General features: G+C 42.2%; 1 non-coding gene across 1 annotated transcript; it reads right to left on the bottom strand.

Annotated features, from left to right (window-relative positions):
• Positions 1-14,982: 14,982 nt before the first annotated feature.
• trnar-acg lies at positions 14,983-15,055 on the bottom strand. The gene has a single exon. It is a non-coding gene; the product is annotated as a tRNA-Arg (tRNA).
• Positions 15,056-23,997: the final 8,942 nt, after the last annotated feature.

Here is a 23,997-nt window from a genome sequence, read left to right as displayed (position 1 = left end):
TTGTTAAACCCAGAATGAAAGAGAACATTTTTCCTTCCCTTGCCGGGTCATCTGACAGTCCAATCTACCAGGCCTCCAGTAACATAATATCCCCTCTTCTGATATGGGTCTCTCCACCACTCGCTTTCACATCACTTGCTTTTCTCTCTCCCTCCTTTCTTCTCTTTTGGTCCATGTTGTTGTGGCAGGGATCTACAGAGAGTGCTGATGGTTGGCAGGGCAGGTGTCTGATTTTCATTAGAATTGCAAATAACAGTGAGTGGATGCCCGATCAGATAAGAAGGAGAGGTGAGAGGAGGAGAGGAAAGGAGAGCAGAGCAGAGGAGAGGAGAGTGTTTGAGCCTTGCTTTGCTTCCTTTTATTCCTGTGGGTGCAGCCAAGGCTTATCTACCTCATCACCACACCCAGGGGATGGGACCCCCCCCCCCTTCACCTCCCTCGTCCTTCCTCTTTCAATCCCCTCTCCCCCAGTAGTCCCATTCTCACTATGTGATGGGTAAGAATAGTTTAGAAAGGTCGAGCAGGGTTCAGTTTCATCATATAAATTAAATGTTCATAATTACATTTTTCATGTTATATTTTAAGTGCTTACCCAGAAGTGTTTAGTAATGGTCTTCTTTTTCTTCCTGTGGCTTCATAGCTCCATCTCACATATATTTAACACCTCATCATCAGTGCTCTTTCCTGTATTTCAGACGCCACGCTTCATTATATCTGCTATTCATTTAGCAAAAATAGATGAATGAATTTGAAAACTTTTATGAGCAACTGGTCGAATAACACACGCGTGCTTATCATACGCACACATACACACAAACATCACACACGTTGCCTAACACTAACATATACCTAAACTTACCCCAACCTTAAATCATTTATCACCTTAAAATGTAATGATTTGCCCCATGGAGACTTTCTTTTAGTACCCATAATGCCTATGTGTCAACACACACACACACACACACACACACACGCACACACACACACACACGCACACACACAAACAGACTGAGACCAGCTGTGCCCAAAGCTGTCAAAGCCAACAGCTGGACTTTACAATTCTCCCCTCTCAGTGAAATATCACACCACATTTCTGGAACCAAAACCCAAATTAACAAAAGCATGTCTGAGCACCAAGTGGTGTGAAAATGTTCATCCAGTAAAAGAAAATCTTTTATTTATTTATTTTTTAGATCTGATTTTTGTGCGTAATAGTCTTTGACATAGAAAACACCTTGCCATCCCCACACTGAGCAACCTACACGCTCCCTGAGGTGAAGTGTTGAAAATCATCAATTCCACTGGGCCTGTTGCCGTGGTAAAGGCTTGCAGTGACAAGGCCGGCTGGCTGGCTGCTGCACTCCAAAACGTGCACCTGGGTGTGTTTGGGAAATGCAAAGGACAGGCCGGAACGAAGGAGCAGCTATGTCAATAGCGCCAAAATGGGAAAAACAAACACAAGTGTGTTTCAGTTATTTTTCCTGCTGAATAGTTTTCCCTCTGGATATACCCCACCCCCACCCCTCCCACCCCCATTTCAGGACGCAGCCTGTGTATCCAGATAAAAATATTTTCCTGCAGGTATCATGTAAACTTTAAAAATGGGAAATTATGTAAATAGCTTTTTCTTACATTTTTTCAAATTTTTTTCAGCTGGGTTGCAGTGGCTGACAGCGGCTACGTAGGAGTTTAAAAGAAGATGGGTACCTCATGAGGCAGAGCACTGCAAGCCTGCGTGGGCGAGCTGCCCCTGTGTTAAACTCTGCTCTGTCCTGGATCAAGTTTACAGTTCTGCTTGGTTTAATAATGTGGATTCCCCCCACAGATAGACGTGAACGGCCCTGGGAGCACCTGGCCTCGCTCTTACTCCCAGCGGGCTCTGTGTTCTCACGATACAGTGCCGCTCCGCACCACCTGTTGGTCAGCCCTCAAGCAGCAGATGTTTCAGCTACATTCCATCCCCAAAAAGCATGACTATTGATTTGGAGGAAATCCCTGCCAGAATCCATCATGTGGTTCGCTTTGAGTTATGAAAGCACCCTGCTCCAATTTGTCCTGCTCTTAAATGGCGGGAAGCAGGCATATTCTTCGTGAAGCACTGGAAGCTGTTTCCTATTTGCTATAAGGCTTGAAGGAGACAGGCAGGTCAACACAGGCACCCCGATGGACGTGCATTTAAACACACATGCTTTTTACCTTTTTTCTTTTTTTGGCTTTGCTTCACAATCTGTTTCTGCCTCTTTCATATCAAGAAACCAATTTACTGCTTTCTGCTATCCGCGTAGGACATTAATCATATCCTTTTGTCTCTTACCATCAACATGCCACCACTCTGTGAAAAGGTTATGTTTTTCTTGCGACTGTGGTGATACTAAACAGGGTTCAGCATGACACTGCAGATATGGATTGTAGTGTTTACTTGTTGACAGACAGTGTCATATAGGAGCAAATCCGACAGCCTCAACAAGTGGAGCAAATTGGCACACAGTTATGTCTCACAAGAAGGGGCGGGATGCTGGCGGAGCGGGGGGACCCGGAAGAAGTTCAATGACAGAATGAGTGAAGAGAGCAAAGAGGGCATTTGGCAGAAATTGTGATGAAGTGAAGGACGAGTAGGGAAAGTGAGTGAGTGGCAGAAACAAGCCAAAGAAATGTGTGAGCAGTTAGAGAGATAAAGGAGAGAAAAGCTTGATACTTTTAAAAGACAAAAAAATAGTGAGACTCACACACACACATAACCAACCCACCCCCTGGTCTTAAACTCCCTCTTTTTGCCATTACTGGCAACGGCCTTAACAGGGCCCTCTCAGAGAAGAGCCCATGCAGCTGCAAGCTCTAACGTCCTAACACACAAGTACAGGCTTTGGTTGCCTTGGCAATATGCTGCTTTCTTCCAAGCCGTGCCACTCACCGCTGTAATGTTCAATAATGCGAACAAAACCAGAGAAAGGACAAAAACAATGGACCTTAGGCCGTTGCCTTTCTTTGTCCTTCCTTTCCCCAAAAAATGACGCACTCCCCTCCCCACCACGATGACTTCAAACGTCCCGGTTACAAAAACACGGCTGAACGTTCTGTGCATTTGGGATCCACAGACTCAGGGGTACAGAGCGTCCTCGCAGAGGCCAAGGGCTAATCAGACTTTTTTCCTATTATTAGCGACACAGGAGAAAGACCTGGCATGGGCGTGTGACATGTCCCTTGGACCGGTGCACTCTGTGTGGATGTTTCTGGGTAAGCTTGTGTGCCTGTGTGTGTGTGTGTCCCCTGGATACAAACCCCATCTGTTTGGTAGCTGGACACAGTCTGGGAAAGTGTGTGCAGGCGAAGAATTCACACACAGCACAAAGGTCCAATTATAAGCCCCCACTCGGAGAAGCGGGTGGGGGACGAACGAGGGGATAATAGGGTCTTGTCCATCTCAGGAGGGGGTATGATGGTTTCCTTGCCTCTCACCTCGCAATTCCTCTCCACTCCTTGCTCCACCACAAACAAGTGTCAACAAAGAGTGTGGAGGAAATTCCTGTGGAGAAAAACAGGTCCACTATTTTAGCATTTTGTGCATTAGGTGCTATGAGGTAGCCCTGTGAGTTAAAAAAAAGTATGTAGCAGGTTTTCAAAAAGATTAAATCAGAAATCCTATACACACAGCACATTATGCTACCACTTTCATGTTTCATGTTCATCTGCATAATGTGTCGCCTGTCTGACGTGGGTTTAATCTCTGGAGTGTTGGGCTTCTGGCGTCCGTACAGCTTCACCTCCAGTCTGTCTCTACTGTACTAACACTGATTAGATTAGCCTGTACTGGGAGAAAGTGATAGCTAACTACGCTACGATCACCTTTTAACTCCCAACGATGGCTCGGCCGGTGCCAGAGCAACTTTGATTCCTTATCGTCAACTTAAGTAACACACATTTGGCAAGCTTCTGTTTGATTTTTTTTTTTTGGATCAGAATGCAACAGTTTTATCTCAACAAAATGTCGGGCGACTCCCCGCTTTCCTGTGACAGCCACAGTACGGCGGGAGTCATGAGTCTAGACAGTCTTTGATCTTACATGTCTCGCTTGAAGTGGTGGTACGACGCGTAAAGTCCCTTAATGGGCTATCAGTGGAAAACTGTGAGCACGAGTGCAAATTACTGCACTTGTGGTTGGAACAGAGTAAACAGCCAGAGGAACACGACCAAGCTCAGGATTATGAAGGCCAAAATTGTGGAAATGTCACAATATCTTAGTTAGAGTTAAAGAATACCTACCGTTTACAGAGAAGGAAGAAATCTTACATTGTTAACAGTTTGTGAAAAGGCATGAAAAAGCTTTTGTGGTGAGCAGGTGGCCTACACTGTCGAAACACCAAATGAACAAACAAAGGATCGGCCAGATCATTTTTAACTGAATAAAAATCCCTTTTAAAGCACTTGTGTGTGTGTTTTGTGTCTCGGGAGGAGCTACGTTTAACATCTCAGTACTGTGCGTGCTGCTCTTAGAAATATGCGTTCATGCATCCTAAGTTATGTGGGGCATGGAGTAGCATATGTCGATGCATGGTGCATGCACGCATATGTAAACGTGGAATTAGCAAATATACAGTACAGTGAATGTGTGCGTGCATGTGCGTTTGTGTGCGTGACACTCAAGGATCAGCAGCTGGTAAACCGCTCTCACACACCAGGTGCAACCTGTAGCTCTAGGCAGTGTCAGCACATAGCGTGGCAATCTGACACTCAAAAGCACAAACACACATAGATACACACAAACATTTTCCATGCATATAATATTGTAAGCACACACACACACACACATGCTAACATTCTGTTCACGGATGCATGAAATCAGGTTTAACTATGAACTAAAAAATTCACTGCTTGTGTCACAGCGTTCATTTTGATCTGATAGGCTGAGAGCACGTGGAGAAAGAGAGAGGGAGAGAGATTGTATATGAGTTTTGTGTCATGTCGTCCCTGCAGTGTTCATGACTAATGCGATCGGGACACACAAGTGGTAAAGGGAGGCAATAAAAGGCATTTGGTTGCCATCTGCCTATGTGGCCTCAGTGTCAAAGAGTTGGCTGTCAGGCTCATGCCATAGACACACAACCAGGATAACCATTAGTCCATAAACAGGCGCCCCTTCTATAGACAAATGGTTTGGGATTTCTATGGTCATGTCTCTGGCGGGATAATGGCCGTGAAGCTTTGACATGTGAAATGCAGGCTAAATTTAACCAGAAAAGAACGAAGATCTTTACAGAGAGGGGTTTGTTTATGTGTCGAGGAATAACTGGGCTACTTACAGAGGATCATGTGGGATAATGTGATGCGGTTTTTAGCATGATGACAAGTCATGTGGAGTCTTGTGTTTGAGGTGTATTTTTCAGAGCTTTTTTTTTTTTTTTTTTACCAACTACTCAGTCGCTAATGCATGTATGAAGTATCCAGTTATTGGTTCAAAAATATTTTCTTTTAGATTAAGTCTCTCTTGTCTCTCAGATCTTTTGCAATAGCTAGCTTAAACCATAAATTGCGCTGCTATCCCATTTGGGCCCCACAAGGCGCAGCTTGCAGCCATTCCAGTCATAACTGAAGTCAGCATTTGGATACATTTCACCTTTGATCTGATATTCATGCTGTTTGTTTTGGGAGCTGCACGCTTTAAACCCTGTACTGTTTACAGGTTTTGGTATAGTGCACTTTTCAGATTTACCAGAAGTGTATTGTGTGTCCTTTACCTCTATTTGACCGTCTATTATTTGCTTCTGGACAAGGCATCGGCTTCTCTCAATTACTGGCTAACAGTAAGCACTTTATTGGAGCTTGATAATCTGCAAAATTAATCTTTTTCTTATGAGGAAAACAGAGTGGGCGATAGGAGAGGCACTGACAGACATGCTGAGGACACAGACACTGCCAGCTCCCACAACCAGCCTTCTCAAAGGCAGACTTCCCAATCGTCTCCGGCTTCACATAAGCCAGTCGTGGGGATTTAGAGGTTATTACTTTGTGTTCCCTTCTTTGTCTGAGGGGTCGTCTTTCCGAGTTGAGTTGAAATCAGGGCGGGAGCACAAGAGAAATGCATTGTAACTGTAATGCAGTACTGATGCTAAACACACAATCCTGAATGCTCATCAGTGGCGATGGGTGTAATCTTTGATGACACATACGGGAGTGTTTGTGTGTGTGTTTGTGCAGGTTTGCCTCAGTATAAAAGGCGAAGGATGAGAGGGAGAATGGTGAAGGAGCTTATGGAGCACTCCCGGTTGTGAGGCCCATAGTGTCTGAGCACCGAAGGTCATGGGTGACACCTGTTTCCCGTCTCATCTCCCAACATCAAGTTGGGACTCTGGGAGTGATGGTGGGGAGTCTCAGCCTCCACCACAGCGAAGCACAAAACCTCCTGTGTTTCTTTCCTGTCTCGTGAAAGAAGAAGAAGTATATTTAAAAAAAGCTAAAGCAGACATTCAATGTGGGAATATTAATTCTGAGGTGAAAGTCAGATGTAAGAAACCAAAAGAAAAAAGGAATCCAATCTGCTTTAAAGCCATGTTTGAATGTCAAGCTTTGAAAGCTGTGCACAAACTTGAACCTTTGAGCTAAAGAGTTACGATAAATGGACTGGTTCTGGTTCACTGCAGGGTACTTTATACAGCATGTCTCTTTGACGCATTTACACACACGCAAGCACTTTTTTGTATGTTGAACCTAACAGAGTAATAATGAGAAGTCAGTTTTCTGTAACTTTGTGTTGAACCCCGAAGCAACTCGGGGTTCAGTGTGTTGCTCAAGGACACTTTGACACACGGACAGGAGCAGCCAGGGATCAAGCCCCCAATCTTCTGCTCAGTAGACCTGCTCTACCTCCTGAGCCATAGCCATCCCAGTTACTCCTAAATTATATCATACTTCTAAGACAAGTGTGTTGTACTGAGTAGTAAGCCTATTGTGTTCATGGTTCCACATGCAAATATTACAGAGAGAGTTTGCCCTCTTGTGGAGAAAGACAGCACTTCATTCTGCATCTGATAATATCTGATACCTAACAGAGTAATAATGAAAAGTCAGTTTTCTGTAACTTTATAGTTCACATACAGTGAACAGAGAACACAGTCAAAGAGTTCTATAGATTCATACAGTGCAGATCGAGCCAAAACCCTTTAAACAGGCCTGTGTATGGGAAGAACTTTCAAGTCTCTTCATTTGCCGTCTGTTTCCCAGTTGCAGCTGAAGCATGAAACCGCTCCATGTTTAGGCCCAGTCTGGTCTGAGCACTCAACTGTACAGCTGTATCCTGATCGAGAAGGTTCAAACGCAGCTGGTTCTCCTTCGCTCCACCTCCTCTTCCATCATTTCTCTCCTGTACCCCCGCCTCCCCGCATCCACATGATGCGGGGAGCACTTAGGACTCAGGCTTTCTTGCACTGGGCTGCCCAATTGTCAAACAATGGATTCTGCAGCCAGATGTATGCAGCGCTTGCTGAAAAGAATAGCTGAATTAACGCTTTCATGACTTACAAAAAACTGCAGCTTTAAGTATGGTGTGGTGGTTAGCACTGTTGCCTCAAAGCAAGTAGGCCATGCGTTTGATTCCACTGGATGTCTTGGGCCTTTCATTGTGGAGTTTGCATGTTCCCACTGGTCACGCTGGCTTGCTCTTGCAGTCCAAAGACAGTAATGTTAGGTTTATTGCTGTTTCTCCGTTGGTTGATGTGTAAATGTTAGCTTGAATAGTTGTCTGTCTCTCGGTGCTAGCCCTGGGATAGGCTCCAGCCAACTGTGACCCTGAATTGGACATGTGGAAATACACTGGAAAAATATCTAATTCTTAGTCCCTGACTGATTGTTTATGGACAGGAAATACTGTTATGTATGGAACTACAATTTGACCTTCTGGTCATAACATCCAGCTTTCTAACAGACAGCAGATGGCATCCATGTGCCAGCTCAGTGTGTTTTCATCTGCGCTCCGATCTGCCCAGGCTGCTCTTAAAAGGGCATTATAGGGACTGAATGTATATCTGATTGTGACCCTTGTCTGCCCTTTGTTTGTAGATGTCAGTAAAAAAGGAACATTTTGGAGGTGACGCTGCACTTTTAACTCATTCTGGGGGACTATATCCTGGAGCGTACTCAGCAAAAGCAAACACTGTTATAAAGATGATAAAATGGAATCACGCGCACACAGTTAATATTTTCAAACCTACAGCGATAATTTTTTTTCTAAACTTGAGGCGGTAATGACTGTAACGACAGTCTCTTCACTTCGCCACTTATTGCATCCAGGTGTTGTCGTGGGAGCACAGGGTAGATAAGAACTGACAGCTGTCTGGGTCTGGTGGAATTATTCAGCCAATCTGGCGACCCCGCCTCCTGGACAGATGGAGAGGTTGGCAAGGTAGTGATCACATTTAGCAACGTCACACATCACTCTGGATTTGTCATCAGCCAAACTAATCCTCATCATTTTATTTCCTCCGCCCGTGCAGGTGGATTGGCAGCATTTCTAGACAATAGGATCCAAGAGAAATGAAGACTTAGACACAGGATTCAACTGAAGGCCATCTGGTTAGTGTAAAGATCAGCAACTGATGCATTGCACTGCAAAAAAAACTGCTCATAATATAACGTCTTAGGCATTAGAATTAGCTAGTGGTCCAAGTGAGTTTTCTCTCACTTTGATGATCCAAAAACACTGCACAGGACGTTCTCTGGAAAAGCCTTACCCTGGACTGTTTGGAGGATTACTTCAAAGCAGAAGCGGCACTCACTAAATTTGGCTCATCAGAGGAACTTATCGATTTGGCCACCAAAGGCCTCATTTGTCTCCCACGTGGTGAAGTCTCAAATGACAGAGTGCTTGTATTTTACCCCTTGCGAGTGGCAGCCAACCTTAGACAGAGAGACAGAGGATTAATCAGGCCTTGCTCTCTCTGCCACCACCACTAGCTCGCCCTCGCCTCTCTGGATGCTCCAGCAGAATGGGCATCTGTTGCCAGCACTGGAAATGAGCCTTGAAAGTGTAATTAATGAGTGCAACAGTGAGATAATTATAGAGAACAAAATTATTGATCAGGCCAGCAAACTCCTGAGTCTTAAAAATGTCTGACCTGGAAAGTCTTACCTCATACTGGTGTCAGAAAATATGGTGACTGAGGTAATGTTATACAGTAGATTCTATCTGGTCTTTTTTTTTTATCCCCCCCTGTTGGATTATTAAAATGTACAAAAATATGTCATTTTGAGAAAATGTCTTGAACTCTGACTGATTTAAGTTCACTAGGGATGGACATCTATCCTAAGCACAATGATTGTTCTTTCATTAAAGGGGGAAGTACCCCTATCACATCAAGAAAAGAGGAAAACTGATGCTGAGCACAGAACAGAAAAAACAGACATGAAAACAGCACAAACAGGAGGAGCTAAATGGAAGGTGGGTTGCAAAGCAGCGTGCACAGGCAGCAGCAGCAATTTAAGCACAGTTTAAGTAGTGCGCCTTATATCAGATTGGACCAATATGTGCTGTTATTTTGGTCAGCTGTTATCAGCTCACATTATGGGCAGGTTTCATCAAAATGCAGTGATTATGGGATAGACAATGAAAAAGACGATGCACTGATCAGGGCTTGCGCCTAAACATAGATTCAACACAAGCAGGTAACTGTAAGACAACATTAAATAAGTTACTGTATCATTTTTGAGCATCAGTCTAAGCTGATGTTAATGCTAATGTTAGTTCTTATGGTTCTTAATTTTGCTTTAATGGGGAAAAGACATTAATCCACCAGGAATAATAATTTAAAGTTAATGAGAGATTATTAAATATTCAAAAAGTAGTATTTTGCTGTATTAACCTGTATTGCGTATGTGAATATTAGTTAGATAGACTTTAGGTAACATTTTCAAGATTTTCATACTTCTTCTATTCACATTGAACCACTGCGCTTATATTTAAGTGATATTTCTTTCTACATTGTGTAATATAGACTTTCCTCCCTGCTTCATTTAGTGTATATTTCATATAGGTTATCTTTTTTTTTATTGCTGCATCTGTTTATTTTGTTCCTTTTCATTTTTGCTGCTGTGATAATGTGAATTTCCCAACTGTGGGACTAATAAAAGCTATATCATCTTACACACTATGTCAGTGTATGTGACGACAAACAGAAAGTCTCCTTCTGTGGAAAAAAAATCCACGTTTAATTTCAGTCAAAGCCAAAGTAAAACAGATTTTCTCAAGTCAAGCTTACATATTTAAAAGTAATATAAGCATATCCCTCTGTGTTTTTTTCTGGACAGCGCTTCATTGCAGATGTGCAGGGGTGGAGTAATATGAGGAAAAACCTGTAAGAGAGTAAATCAAACGCATTTTTCAGGATGTTCCCTTAAAAAGTCAAAGTTGATATGAGTAACTGTCATAAATTAACCAAACAAAACACTGTCTTCAGCGTATCATAAAAGTCTTTGGCATGCATCACGACTGCGCTTTAAAGTGAGAGCAAAAATGTAACTGAAATATTGATTACAGGACCGAGAGGAAAGATGATGATATTGCCTGAAATGAGATCAAATGATTGTCTGACATAGTGCAGCAGACCTGTTAAACAGCGTGTGCTGAACAAGGGATGAGGAATGTATGTCAACTTCTCTCTCCTTCCCTTTCCTTTCCTTTCCTTTCCTTTCCTTTGCTTTCCTCCTTCAACTGTGCTGTGCAGCTAATGAGGCTGCAAGCCGATGGCCAGATGAAAGATGGAAAGTGGGAGTGACACATTTATTTTTGGTCTTGTGGAATAACAGCGAGCATGAAAAATGACGTGCCAGCTTGAATAATTAAAGAGCTTCAGAGCTCCACTGATCAACCTGTCCACAGATCAATAGACAACATTCAGACGGAGCGTGCCATATGCTCTAAAGTAGCCCGCGCCGCCACACACCTGAGAGAGGACGCCAGTGTTATTTCTGGCGAGGATCTGTGCAGTACGAAATGCTTTAAAGACACAGGTTATTGCTTTCAACAAGGCGAGAGCGACTGACTTGCAGAGCATAATCTTGTTTGACCAGCTGAGGTTATGAATTTTTTTGATCTAAACACAACATCAAGTATAATAAGAACAATTCTATAATGCCCTGCCTATCCTGTTCACTCAGCGGCTGATACGAAATAACCTCTTAATGTCTTTGCTCTTTTCTCAGGGCTCAATTTTTCATTCTATTTCTGTGCATTGAACATCAAATGCTTTGCAGGGCCCTTGTGTGGGATTAGAGGGCTTGTTCCTTCCTAATAGGCCCTTGACCTTCGCGGCTCCCTGACAGGGCTCTGGCATTACCCCTTTTTGCGGTAACGTCCGCTGCCAGGGCTCCCATGATGCAAATTTTATGTCACAACATCAAACAGCACGCTGATCAAAGGTCAGCCCTCCTTTGTGTAGGTGTTTGATATCAAAATTTCTATTTCATCTCCAGCTGTCAGGGGCTGTTAGAGCTGAAGAGCAAAGGATGGAGGGAGGGGAAAGTAGACCAGAAGGTAGCCAAAGCTGAAAAAAAAGCTCCCCCAAAGAAAACCTGGCAAACTAAGCTTGAAAAATAGGCGACCGAGACCCGCTGGAACTTCTGATTGGTAGATGTGCATTTAGAGACACGCACTTGAACTCCTGCATAGTTTTAACATTTTCAAATTCTTCTCTGCAGATTTTTAAGCACAGGCGGGGTAATCAAATGCTACATCTGATAAAGTCGTATCTTTTTTTCCCCCTGGTAGTTCCACTGCTTTGATTGTGTTTCCATTTCCTCACGCGCTCCTCACAAGCCCTTTAAAATTGTCGAGGAAAGGGAAGAGGGAAGTTGGAATCGATGCATCATTCCGATTAATTAAGGGCACAATTTGCGGAGGCGTCTCAGAAATAAAGCGATCTGAATGTGGAATTAGGATTCACGGGAGAACAGTTGGGCCGCGCGGCATCCAGATCTGTGACATTATGCATGAAATTATGGTTAGGAAAGAAACTATCTCTGCCAGTGGTGATGATGGTGTCTTTGTACATGGATGTGCTTTATACATTTGCATGCTAATAAAAAGAAGGGGAAAAAAGTCGCACATCACGCAATCTGGCCATCTTCATTTGTGGTCTCTCACACTGGCAGGCCACTAAATAACCCGAACCCTTCAGTGAATTAGTCGGGATAAATGAAATCACATCCACACAAGCCATTGGTGGGACTTTTAGGACAGGACCAATGTGCAGCATCACCTCATCCCATGAAAATAAAACACCTGGAAGTAAATGGAATGAATAAATCTCACACCGAACGTGGAGTATTCCCATCTGAGGCCACCGTAGCAGAACTGCACACAGAGGGATAGGAGTTTGGTGTAGATGAACCCCTTTGTTGTTGTTGTCTGTTCATTATTTTGGCTTCCTCGTGCTGTTGTAACAGTGATGTTTAAGGTTTTTGTGTTATAGAATACAGACAGGTAAGATAAAAACAGTGTCGTTTGTGCAGGAGAAACATTAAAAGGTTAGTTGGACGCTTTGAGGTTTTCATAGACATCAGAAAAAACCCACCTTATAACAGCTTACATGCAACTCTTTTATTTCCTGTGTGTGCTGCATTACTGTTTCTCAGTGATAGATGGCAATGTTGCTCTTCCACAAAAAATAGGCAGCATTTGGATATTATCTTGGAAACGTGTGTACTCAGTAACTGTTCAATTTAAACCTTCTAAAAAGCATTTTTAGGGGAACAATGTTATACAGACACACTAATTCAGGAGTCACTCGATGTTGTGAAGATAGGAATCGCGTGATAGGAGGGGAAAAAAAGAGATGCACCGACATATAATAAATGTTTTAATTTTACACTTGAGCAGCGTGTGTGAAGCATTGCGTTGTTGTTCACTTCTTTTTGTGCGGATTTACCTTTTTCTGTAAAATTTCAAAAGTTTTCCGACTTAAAAAAGTTTCACCCCTCATTTCTTCCCACGGCTGCTTTTATCTATAATCTGCTTCAATGTTAATTTGTGTTTTATGATTAATATTTATACCTTGTTGCATTAATGCATGAATCTCTGCGCATGGATTATTACCAAGTGGTTGAGGTATGGTAAGGATTAAAGCCCGGGCTTCAGCTAAACTCTTAGAGCGGCTGAAATTCATGCTGGAAATCAAAGATTTTGCAATCAGTGATTTAAAAAAACTGAATAAAAAGTGACTTTTGAAAAAAAAAAAGATTAAATATGCGAGACCACCTCAAACAGATTGAGAAGATGCAGAAGATGAATCAGTAGCTGCAGAAATAGATTAGCTGCACGGGGGGTAATTACTCTAACCCTGATACAAATGAAGGAGTGTGTGTGTGTGTGTGTGTGTGGGGGGGGGGTTATCCTCCAATCCATGAATGAATTGGCTTTGTTTTTAATGGAGAGGCTCCTTGTAGCCATGTGCAGGTACATTAATTGCCTGACAAGTCTAACCCTCGTCTTGTTCGTGGAAAGGCACGAGGGGCATAAAAGAAGCATAGCCGCCTTTCTTTCATTTTTTCTTTCAGGTTTTTTTTCTTCCAAGCCTCCCCACCTGCAGAGAGACAAGGCGATAGAGAGAGAAGGAGGAGGGTGGAACAGAATTAAAATGAAACTGGAAAAGTTGGGAGATGATGGGCAGAGAAAATGGGAGAAATGGGCTGCCAGAAACATGGTTAGTTCCAAAATGAAACAAACAAAAACATAACACGAGAAAAAAGGGCAGGTGAACAATGGGATGAAGAAGTAAAAAAAAAAAACAACAACAACCAAAAAACCCAGACACGCTGCTTCCAGAGGCTGTTCAGGTGCTCCTTCTCTGCCAATCCACTAAGCAGAGCTTCACCTGGAGTCCAACACTAACTACAGCATGCCTTTCAGACATGTTTCCAACAGGGGAGAAAGAATGCAAAACATTTTCCCCGTCTGCACTGACTGTTGAGATTCCCCCCGTCATCATCCACCCTTAATCCATACAGCAGGATGAATAGGGAATGAGTGGGGTTCGCTATCAGCCACAACCTGTGGAGTGCAATCCACACCAGAGGTAATAAACTATGACATTTCCAGTCTTATTATGGCTGAGCTTCAGCTCCACCACTCCTTGCTCTGTGCTCTATCTCGGCACCTCAGGTCAGTAACTTTGACTCGCTAACCACTGTCATTAGTATTCTAGAAAGCTCCGTGGCAGACATCCAGTTTCTGTGCAGGGAAAACAAAGGCTGGCGGTGTAGTTGTACTACAGGATCCAGCTTCTTCCAAACTGCTGAAATATGACCATGGCAGGGCTGCATGGAGTTATTGGGATTTTTTTTTAGCAAGACAGGAAGTAGTTTGTTGAACAGTACATTGATTATTTTTTTATACAGTAGCTATATTAGCTCTAAGGTAATGTAAGGTAAAGTTAAGGTAGGTCTACAGTGCAGATGCTAATAAAATAACTTGTGGTATGTCACTAATCACATCTTGCAAGTTGTAATGTGAACATTTAAAATGCCACTTACAAACTGATGTACTGATGACAACGGTCTCGCTCTGTCCCTCCCTGCCCTGCACCCACCTCCTGCTTCTATGCAGTACCACAGTCCCTCTTCTGCCTTCTTATCATATCCTTTTTCTAGAAACATGAAGAAACAGTGAAGCTCTTTCTGACCTTCTCCATCAGCACAAAACAAGTGTGCTCTCTTTTTTTTTTTGCATGATGCCTTAATAATGCTCACTCTTTCCCATATCTGCATGGTGTGGTTCCTCAACTGTATCCTCTGTAGTTTCTACATGTGAGGAAATAACCCTTGTTATTGAAAGTTTCACTCTTCATCTATCTTTTGTCCATCACTGTTGTCAGCTTTAAGTAGTGCTCTCCACTTGTTAGCTCCTTTTAATCTCTATCCCTAACCTAAACTAACCTCTTTCTTTCTTCATATCCTGATTATTCCACCTCCTCCTTCAAATCAGGTGTCAAAAACACACTTCGAGCCAGCCAGGAGTCGAACCTAGAATCTTCTGATCCGTAGTCAGACGCGTTATCCATTGCGCCACTGGCCCTGTCAATAAACAGGTCATGCATTTAAATCAGAAACAACCTAGATTGAGACTGGTTAAAGCAAGAGTTTGTACAAGAGTTTGCTTTTAGCCTTTGACTGGCTTCTTTTCCTTACTTAGATAGAGATTGAAATGTTACAGTATCCCTTGCAAAATGCTATCCTTTGACTAAACAACTTCTTTTTTGTATCTGAGGCCTTTATTTGTTTGTGCAAGCATCTTTTCTATGAAGTTAAGCAAAGAATAATCTTATTCTGTAAGTAAAAGGATCTGAATGTGTATTAAGCTCCTGATATGAACATAAAATCAAATTGGTTCAAATAAATTATGTGCGGAGGGAAAAGAAACACAACTCTCAAAGGCTGCTAAAAGCGCTAGAAGCCTGGACTAATGCTCACAAAGTATCATGCTTGACACATGTTCATAAGGCACTGAGAGGGATTTGGCTAAATTCAAAAACAACACAGGCATAAAACAGTCACTACAGAGGCTCCGTTGTAAGTTCTATTAGCAGAAAAGGAAAATGGGTTCGAACTTGGCCAGAGATTTGGAGTTGTTGTACGTTCTCCCATTTGAGTGCAGAACCCCTCTGGGAGCTCTGGCTCCTCCCACCATCAATAACACCGTAGGTTAATAATCCTGTTCCGATCAAGGCACTCACTTATATATAGATTTATATAAACTCACTCTAAGTAAATACATGGAGAGAGTTTCCTTAATGGATCAATAAAGCTTTCATTCTCTTCCTTATTATTTGTACATTTACAGACCCCCTAACATCATGTTCTTATATACAGACATAAGAGTGTGAAGTTTTTTTAATTATCTTTTTATAGCCCCAAATAAAAGAAACTCATCACTGCGAGTTCTATGAGATGACACGAGTTAGTCATTAAAATATTGCCATACGATTGCTGGTGTTAGCAATAGTTTAATAAAAATAACCACGTGCTGGCAGATATGTGTATTCTTTGGTTTTATGTTGTAGATAAAACACAGAGGGGAAGGGAAATAAATGAGCGCACAGATGGTAAACAAACTGCTACAGGTAATATACAGTGCATGGGCATAACTGTGATTTATTCCAAAGCATAAAAACACGTGTTCTTTTTAAATACTGTACGTCCTAAAAAGAACACTAGCTAACGCCGCCAGACGTATTCATCAAAAAAGAGCTTTTGGAAATAGCTCCTAGTTAAACAACCTTGCCCCTGCAGTTTAAATGGCACTGTTATGCCTTGCCCACTAATTCAGTGACTTGGCCTGCAGTCATGGGATTAAAAGAGATAAGCACTGGTGTGAATATTCCATTGCTTAGAATGGAGGCCTCCCATTTATCACCCAGTGAGACCAGTGAATAATACATGGGCTTGTCCAGCCCGTGCACAGTAAAACAAGGGCACTTGTGGTAAAAAAGTATTGCCCTTGTCTAACCAGTTAGGCCTCCCCGAGGCTCATTCCGACAGGTCTATTTGGAACAGTCTTGTTTGACCTCTCCCTATGTCTTCCCTTGGAGCCATGCGTGTAGCCGATCAATCACTTGATAATACACACACTGCTCTGTTCATTTCTATGCATGTACACACATACGCTTTTTTTCCCTTCTTGTCATTGGCCTTCCCAACCAGTGTGACCAGCACATTAAGGCAGTATCGGATCCACTTCCTATCAAATGTGATACGTGCAGCTCTGAAACACCAATGTCTGGTATGCATGCAAGGCAATATCAATAAAGCCCCACATCACTGCTTCAGCATGCATGGTCTTCCTCAGCGGTGTGGCATTGATCACACTAGAATGACTCTGATTGCAGTGCGCTCCTCAGTGAGGAGACGGGAGTCATGAATCCAAATGTTTCAGCAGGTGTCTGCATGTAACACTGGCGCCCAGCTGTGGTGTTTTTCCGCGTGGTTTGGGTCGACATACACATAGGTCTGAGTATTCACTGATCTTCAACTATGTGTGTGTGTGTGGGTGGGGGGGGGTGTGTCAATGGAGAAGCCCCTTAACCATTGGGGACTACGCAACAACACAGCCACCATTAACGATCTGCTTTCATATTGTGTGGAAAACCTTCTCATAGACTGGTGCACCAGGTACTGGTGAGATGATTAAGTGCTAAAGCTGCATTTTCTCCTCTGAGCAGGCAGCCTCGAGGCCAGAGAGGCTGCATGATTGCCTCTGTGTGCTACATTACATTGACATGATGGAGAATACTCTCCTGGGGCCTGAAATAATGTAAAAGGAAAGTGGGAGAGAGGGGGGGAAAAAGCCCATCCCAGCCTTTTCTGCCAGGACCTAAGAATTTTCTCCATGCAAGTCAGATTTGCTGACAGATCCACCCATGCCACTGCCTTACTGCTGATGACAGACAGAGTATTCACACATGGGCGCATGGCAGTACACAACAGGGAGCCCCGCCTAATCTGTTACCGCTCATAGACCCTCCTACAGGGTGACTAGAGCCTCCAGGACACTCAGGCTCTGCCTAATTCATAGACCGAGTGCAACCATGCTGTGGATGCACAGTCTGTGAAGATGATCACAGGAGGGCGATTTAGAAGGAGAAAAAAAAGAGGCTAGTCAAATTGGACGAAATGTGTGGAGTGCGTGTTTTTTCCCTTAACTAATTAGCAGGAGGCTAAAAAAAGCCAAATTTTAAAAAACCAAATCCATCAGCCGGACAAGCGGAACAAATGAGTCGACCTCACAGCGGGAGGCAGCATAGCCTTATTTGTTTGCTTTTCCAACTTGAAGGGCAGACAATGCACGGTCACCCAGGAGCAGCCCATTGAAACCGTCCCCAAAGTTGGAGCAGCGCAAACCTCGGCTGCCTACTAGGCCCCGTGGCTTTTGGCAACTAGATCAGAATGCTTTTGATCCGGCGTTATTAGCTCCGTTACATTTCCGCCGCAGCAGCAACACACGCACACAAAAAAGACCTATCCTTCTAGGGCTCGTCTCTGCTAAACTGAGGATTTTCTTTCCATCTTATAGCTATGAAAGCATGAATGGTTAATATCACCACAGGATAAGGCTGCCCACTGTGTTTGCAACAGACTGGATAATATTCAGGCAGCTTCCAAAAGACTTTGATATTTGTACAATCTGATCTCTCCTCAAATGAACTCAATTTTGAGGAATTCAGTGTCTATGTTGTTTTGAATTATATAAAATACTTCTCTTGGACCTTTAAACTCTGTGCTGCAAATAAAGTAGACCAAACAATCTTCAGCCAAACAAGAGAAAAGTCTGACATTTTGGGGAATAAGCATATTTGCTTTATTGTTGACAGTTGAAAAAGACTGATACCAGACTGATTTCTGTCTGCAAAACAAGGTATTAGAAGAAAGTACAGAGACTGGGAACAAAATGAAACAAGTTATCTCTCATAGCTATATACCGTACAGAAGCTTAAGTGTAAAAAATCTAATAACACTAAGAATAATAACAACAATAATACTTTCTTAGTCCAGGACCAAGTGGACACACAGCCTCATTCAACTTGAGGATTCACAGATTTTAATGCTTAAGGGAAATACATTGTCTGATGCATAACCTGCTCAAAACTGGTATATGGCGCTTGAGTTGATTTGACCAAGGACTGCATATAGTAAATAGATCCACCAGCCAGTTTAATACATTACTTGTTCAAATGCTCATTAGAATAACTATCTAATCAGGAAATCACATGGTAGAAACTCAGTGCATTTAGGCATGTAGACATGATCTAAATGACCTGCTGAAGTTCAAACTAAAGTGAGTTTAAACATAGCAGTGGTTGATGGTGCCAGATGGGTCTTAGTATTTCATAAAACTGCTGATCTGGTGGGATGTGGGATTCCCCCACACAACCATCTCTGGTGTTTACAGAAAATGTTCCAACAAAGAGAAACGATCCACCGGCAGTTCTCTGGGTGAAAGTGCCTACTTGATACCAGAGGTCAGAGGAGAATGACCAAAATGACTGCTTTGAGTAAAACAACAATAACTTAAATAACCACTCATTACAACCAACAAACAACATGAAAGCATGGATCCATCCATCAACAGTTCAGGCCAGTGGTGGTGTACATTTTTGGCACATTTTGAGCCCCTTGGTACCATCATTTAAACACCACAGCCTACCCAAGTATTGTTGCTGTCTATCTCCATCACTTTATGATCACAATGTACCCATCTTCTGATGGCTGCTTCCAGCGGGCACCATGCCATCAACCTCAAATCATCTCAAACTAGTTTCTTAAAGATGATCATTAGTTCATTGCACTCAAATGGCCTCCAGAGTCACAGATCTTAATCCAATAGAAAACCTTTCTGGGAGATTCACAGCATGGATGTGCAGCCAAAAAATCTTCAATAACCGTGTGCCATTATCATTTAACTATGGCCCAAAGTCTCTGAGGATTATTTCCAGCACCTTGTTGAATCCATGCAATGAGGAATTAAGGAAGTTCTGAATGCAAAACTGGGTCCAATCCAATACTAGCTACATGTAATTAACAAAGTGGTTGGTGAGTGTAAAGACACAGTGATTCCTCCTAAACCTTGAGCTGAGCATTTTGTATTTTCTAACTGTTATGAAGGCGGTATGGACTTAACTGAACAAACGAGGCTCATGCAACTTCTCAATTGCACGGTAGTCCTACTGCACACCCTGCTGGGCACCATAATTAAGAAAATGTAGTGAAAAACATTTAAAATTAGCGTCTGATTAGGGCATTAGGAAAATATTTACTGCTGACCATTAAATTGAATGCTGCATTGGCTTCATTTTGTCAGATAAAGAGGCTACGTATATCGTTTATATACAGTCTATGTTTGGGACGCTAAAGTGTTACCAACAGTCATCTTCTACTGCATTACTGTGCTATAATAAAAGGTCTGAAACGAAACCTAGAAAACATCTAAGCTAGAAGTTACACCGCTAAACAACAACCATTAACAAAGATCTCTGTCAGCACTTTGAGTTGCTATAGTGGGATTGTTTGGAAATTAAGGTGCTTTTGGGGAAACTCAGACCATCTGCTCATCAGCTACTCAGGTGGGGATTGCTGAGAAAGAAAGTCTGAGAAAAAGAGGAAGAAAGGGACTTTATAAAGATGGAGACGGACCTCCAACTCTGTATTTACAGCAGCCTCCCATTGTGCTCCTATTTGTCTCCTCCTGAGTGGCGTGGTGGGGGAGCCCATGGCCCTTCACAACATCTGCAGGCATTTTCCACTGCAGGCCTCCAGAGGGATATAATAACCCATTACCTCCATTTCTGACAAAAACACACATTTAAACTGCAATTACACCCCCTGCCTCATCTTCCTCATGCATTCCATCTTGTCTCCTTTTTGTTTGTTCTGCAATTTAATCCTCCCCAAATTGTTGACAAATTCTATAGACACTCGCTAACATGATTAACTGCTGATATAATAAACTCAGATATGTGCATCTACCTCACTTAGAACCAGCAGATAGTTGATAAGCATGAGACAGAAAAAACAGTTGTAACCCTGTGTATTCCCTTGAAACACCTCCTTTACTGTCATTTGCTGGGCATAACCTGTGTCGTGTTGTAAATGTACACTAAAATAATATAGTGTGCATTGTTAAGAGTGCTGTTACCAGAAAATGCTGCACAAGATGGGGAGAAAGTCGAAAGAGTAGCGGGTGAACAGTTTCAATGTATCCAAAAAGGACATCTATGGGCGGGCGGTGGAGGTAATCAGAAACGAGAGCTATCATCAAATAACTGCAAACCCAGGAAGCCTTTTTCCTCTGATTCAACAGTAGCCGGGCCCAATTTCACAAGCTGCACTGTGGCTGAATGGAAAGAAATTGGAAAAAAAATGTGAAATCGATTGCTAAGATTGCAGTTGTACTTTTATTTGTCTCCTCTTCTGTCATTTTACAGTGTTACGCAGCATTAGGGTGCATTTCCAGCCTGCACAGCACTGATGACGGCACTGGAACAAAGTCCTACCTACCAATCATAAGCTGTATGAAAAGAATGCTCGGAGGTTAATCCATGCAGGACTACTGTTAACTAGTGTTTAATAATGTCGGTTTTGACTGTATGGTTTCTGTGTAGAACTATTTTTATCAAAAATATTATACACATCAAAGGTCTGATATCAAAATCACATCCACAGTGGATGTGAATAATGATTCAGGTCAGCAGTTTTGGTTTGTAATGAAACAACTGTAAGATTCATGTGTTTCCCCTTCTTTTAAATTCCCTGAATATTTGATTTGTACTGCATGGCAAATATAGAGCAATCTTACCTACACGCCACCCATGGAAATTCTCAAAGTTAAGCTAAGAGACGGACGGCAGCTCACCTTCTCATTGCTCAATTTCAGGGATGATCGAAAATGTGTGACTGTACAAATACTCTGCATTGCCTAGAAAATGCTAAACTCTCTGGAAAACAAATTCAGTTTTAATGCTAAACGTTACAACTGAAAGAGAAACACGCTACACTCAAACTTTACTTGGTACATCTGTTCAACTGCTCTTTAACACAAATGTCTAATAGCAACAGTTCAGTGCATTTAGGTATGTAGACAAAATCAAGATGACATGCTGGAATTCAGCCGAGCATCAGAATGGGAAAGAACGGTGATTTAAGTGGCTTTGAACAGGGTTTACAAGAGAAAATATTCAGTGAGCATTGAGCATCCGCTGTCTGTGTGAAACTGCCCTGTTGATGTCAGAGATCAGAACAGCAACCTTAATTCAAATACTTTTTACAACCATGCAATCCAGAATGCACAATATGCTGAACCTTCAATCAGATCGGCTACAGCAGCAGAAGACCGCACCAGGTGCTGCCCTTGTCAGCTGTGGCTGAAATTTGCATGTGGCCACAAAAACCAGACCATGAAGGAGAGGAGAAACAAGGCCTGGTCTAAGTGTTGTTGCTGACCACATCCATTCCATTATGGCCACAGTGTACAATCTTCTGGTGGCTGCTTCTACCAGGATAACACACCATGTCACAAAGGTAAAGTCATCTGAAACTGGTTTCTTCAGCATCGCCATGAGTTCACTGGACTCAAATTCCAATAGAGGATCGATCAATGCGATGTAGTGGAAGAAAAGATTCAAAACATGCGTGTGTGGCAGACTACTCTACTGTAACTGTGTGATGCTATCATGTCATCATGGACTAAAATCTCTGAGAATGTTTAGAGGAACCTGATTGAATGAATGCCATGATGGTTTAAAGCAGTTCTGAAGGCAAAAAGGGATCAAACCCAGTGATGTCATCATTAACGTGTCAAGTCTTCTTCTTCTAAGAGGGCCTTTAGCATCCGTGCCATGGTTTACAGTTAGTTTCCAAAATAATTTCTGTTAGTCAACAACATTAATTATCATTTAATTGCAGGTTAACTGCAGGTTCATAAATTACCAGCAGATAGCAAAACATTTCGAAGAGAGGTTTTTGGGGTCTTTTTATTCAAAGGTTAAAACCAGAGAATGGAAGGATTTGAAATGTCACTTCCCACAGACTGAAGGTTAATTATTTGCTTTAATTAACTGATACAATTTCTGTTGAACTTTCAGCAATAATCATAAAAGAGAAATTTTCTTATAAATTTACTAGTAAAGGTTACTTTCAACTCCTCCCTTGCCACAACCGGTCATTCTGATGTTTGATTTGTCAGCATTTTGCACTGGCACAACCCCAAATAGGATTTGTATCTCTGACTGGAATCAAACCAGTGACTGTTCGCTTGTGTTAACCACTACGCTATTGGGGGCGTAAATCCATTCATAAAAGCAGTAGTGATTAAAAGACAGTATGTCAATTATGGGGATTACATGGCAATCACAGTTTTCAGTACAGAGTAATTACTCTATTTCTTTTGAGGTTGCAGGTGCTGTCACATGAATGCCAAATGACCCACTGCAGCAAAGTCCCATCTCAGCTCAGACAGACAGCAAATTATCAGCTGCCACGGCCACCCAGGGCTTTGCCTCATTATTGCTGACAGCATGAGAAGAGCATGAAAGATGTAATCAACATAATAATAGAGAAGTGCAATGAAATAGTCAAGTTTGACTTTATTTGCAGGAGAAAAATGGTTGTTTCCCCAAGAACATATTTATGTTGGTTTATGTTAACACAGCACCCTTAGCCATAAATCAGTAAGTAATGCCACAGTATCGATCTGAACCCTTTAACACAATGTCGGAATTAAAAGGCTTAAAAATTGGCCAACATTATAAATTAATAGAGACTTAAATCTCAGCGTGAGCCTGAACGTTTGTTTTATTTTCTGCCATCAAGCCTCATTTATCTGATTAAAAAATGAGGTGGAAAGTGGGTGGGGGGTGGTGGTGGTGGTGTGTGTGTGTGTGTGTGTGTGTCTGTGTGTGTGTGTGTGTGTGTGTGTGGGGTGAATACAAACAGAGAAGGATAGGATTGTGGCAACAAATATACCCATCTTTCTCATAGAAAATCACTATTTTAAAGTGATTTAATAATAAAAAACATGCCAATTAGACAACAAAAACACATATTAAATAAAATTCAAGTGTATATATATATATATATATATATATATATATATATATATATATTAGCTTGCTATGGCACGAAGACATTTTTCATCTACTGTCATTGCTAATCAAACCTTCACCTGGTTTTTCAAGGATAAGCGTAAACATGCCAGACTGAATTAAAACTCAATTTACCCCACTTTAAAAACATCAACCACAGTATACATAGTTTGCCAAGCCATTCAAGCAACACAGTCCTGTTGCTCTAACACGTGTGTCCTGCAGAAATGAAGCGCTGCGATAAGGCTCGTTTGATGTGTTAAACTGTGAAATGTGAATTTCAATAAGGAGATATTATTTGGATGAAAGCAGAACAAATGTATTACAGGTATACGAACGAGGAGAACTGAACTATTTTGATAGCGATAGGTGAAGGGCTCCCCTG

Source organism: Simochromis diagramma, unplaced genomic scaffold (assembly GCF_900408965.1).
Source record: "Simochromis diagramma unplaced genomic scaffold, fSimDia1.1 OVJJ01000646.1, whole genome shotgun sequence".
Lineage (NCBI taxonomy): Eukaryota > Metazoa > Chordata > Actinopteri > Cichliformes > Cichlidae > Simochromis > Simochromis diagramma.
Note: the sequence above shows the minus strand (reverse complement) of the source record. Positions and strands in the feature narration are given on the sequence as shown.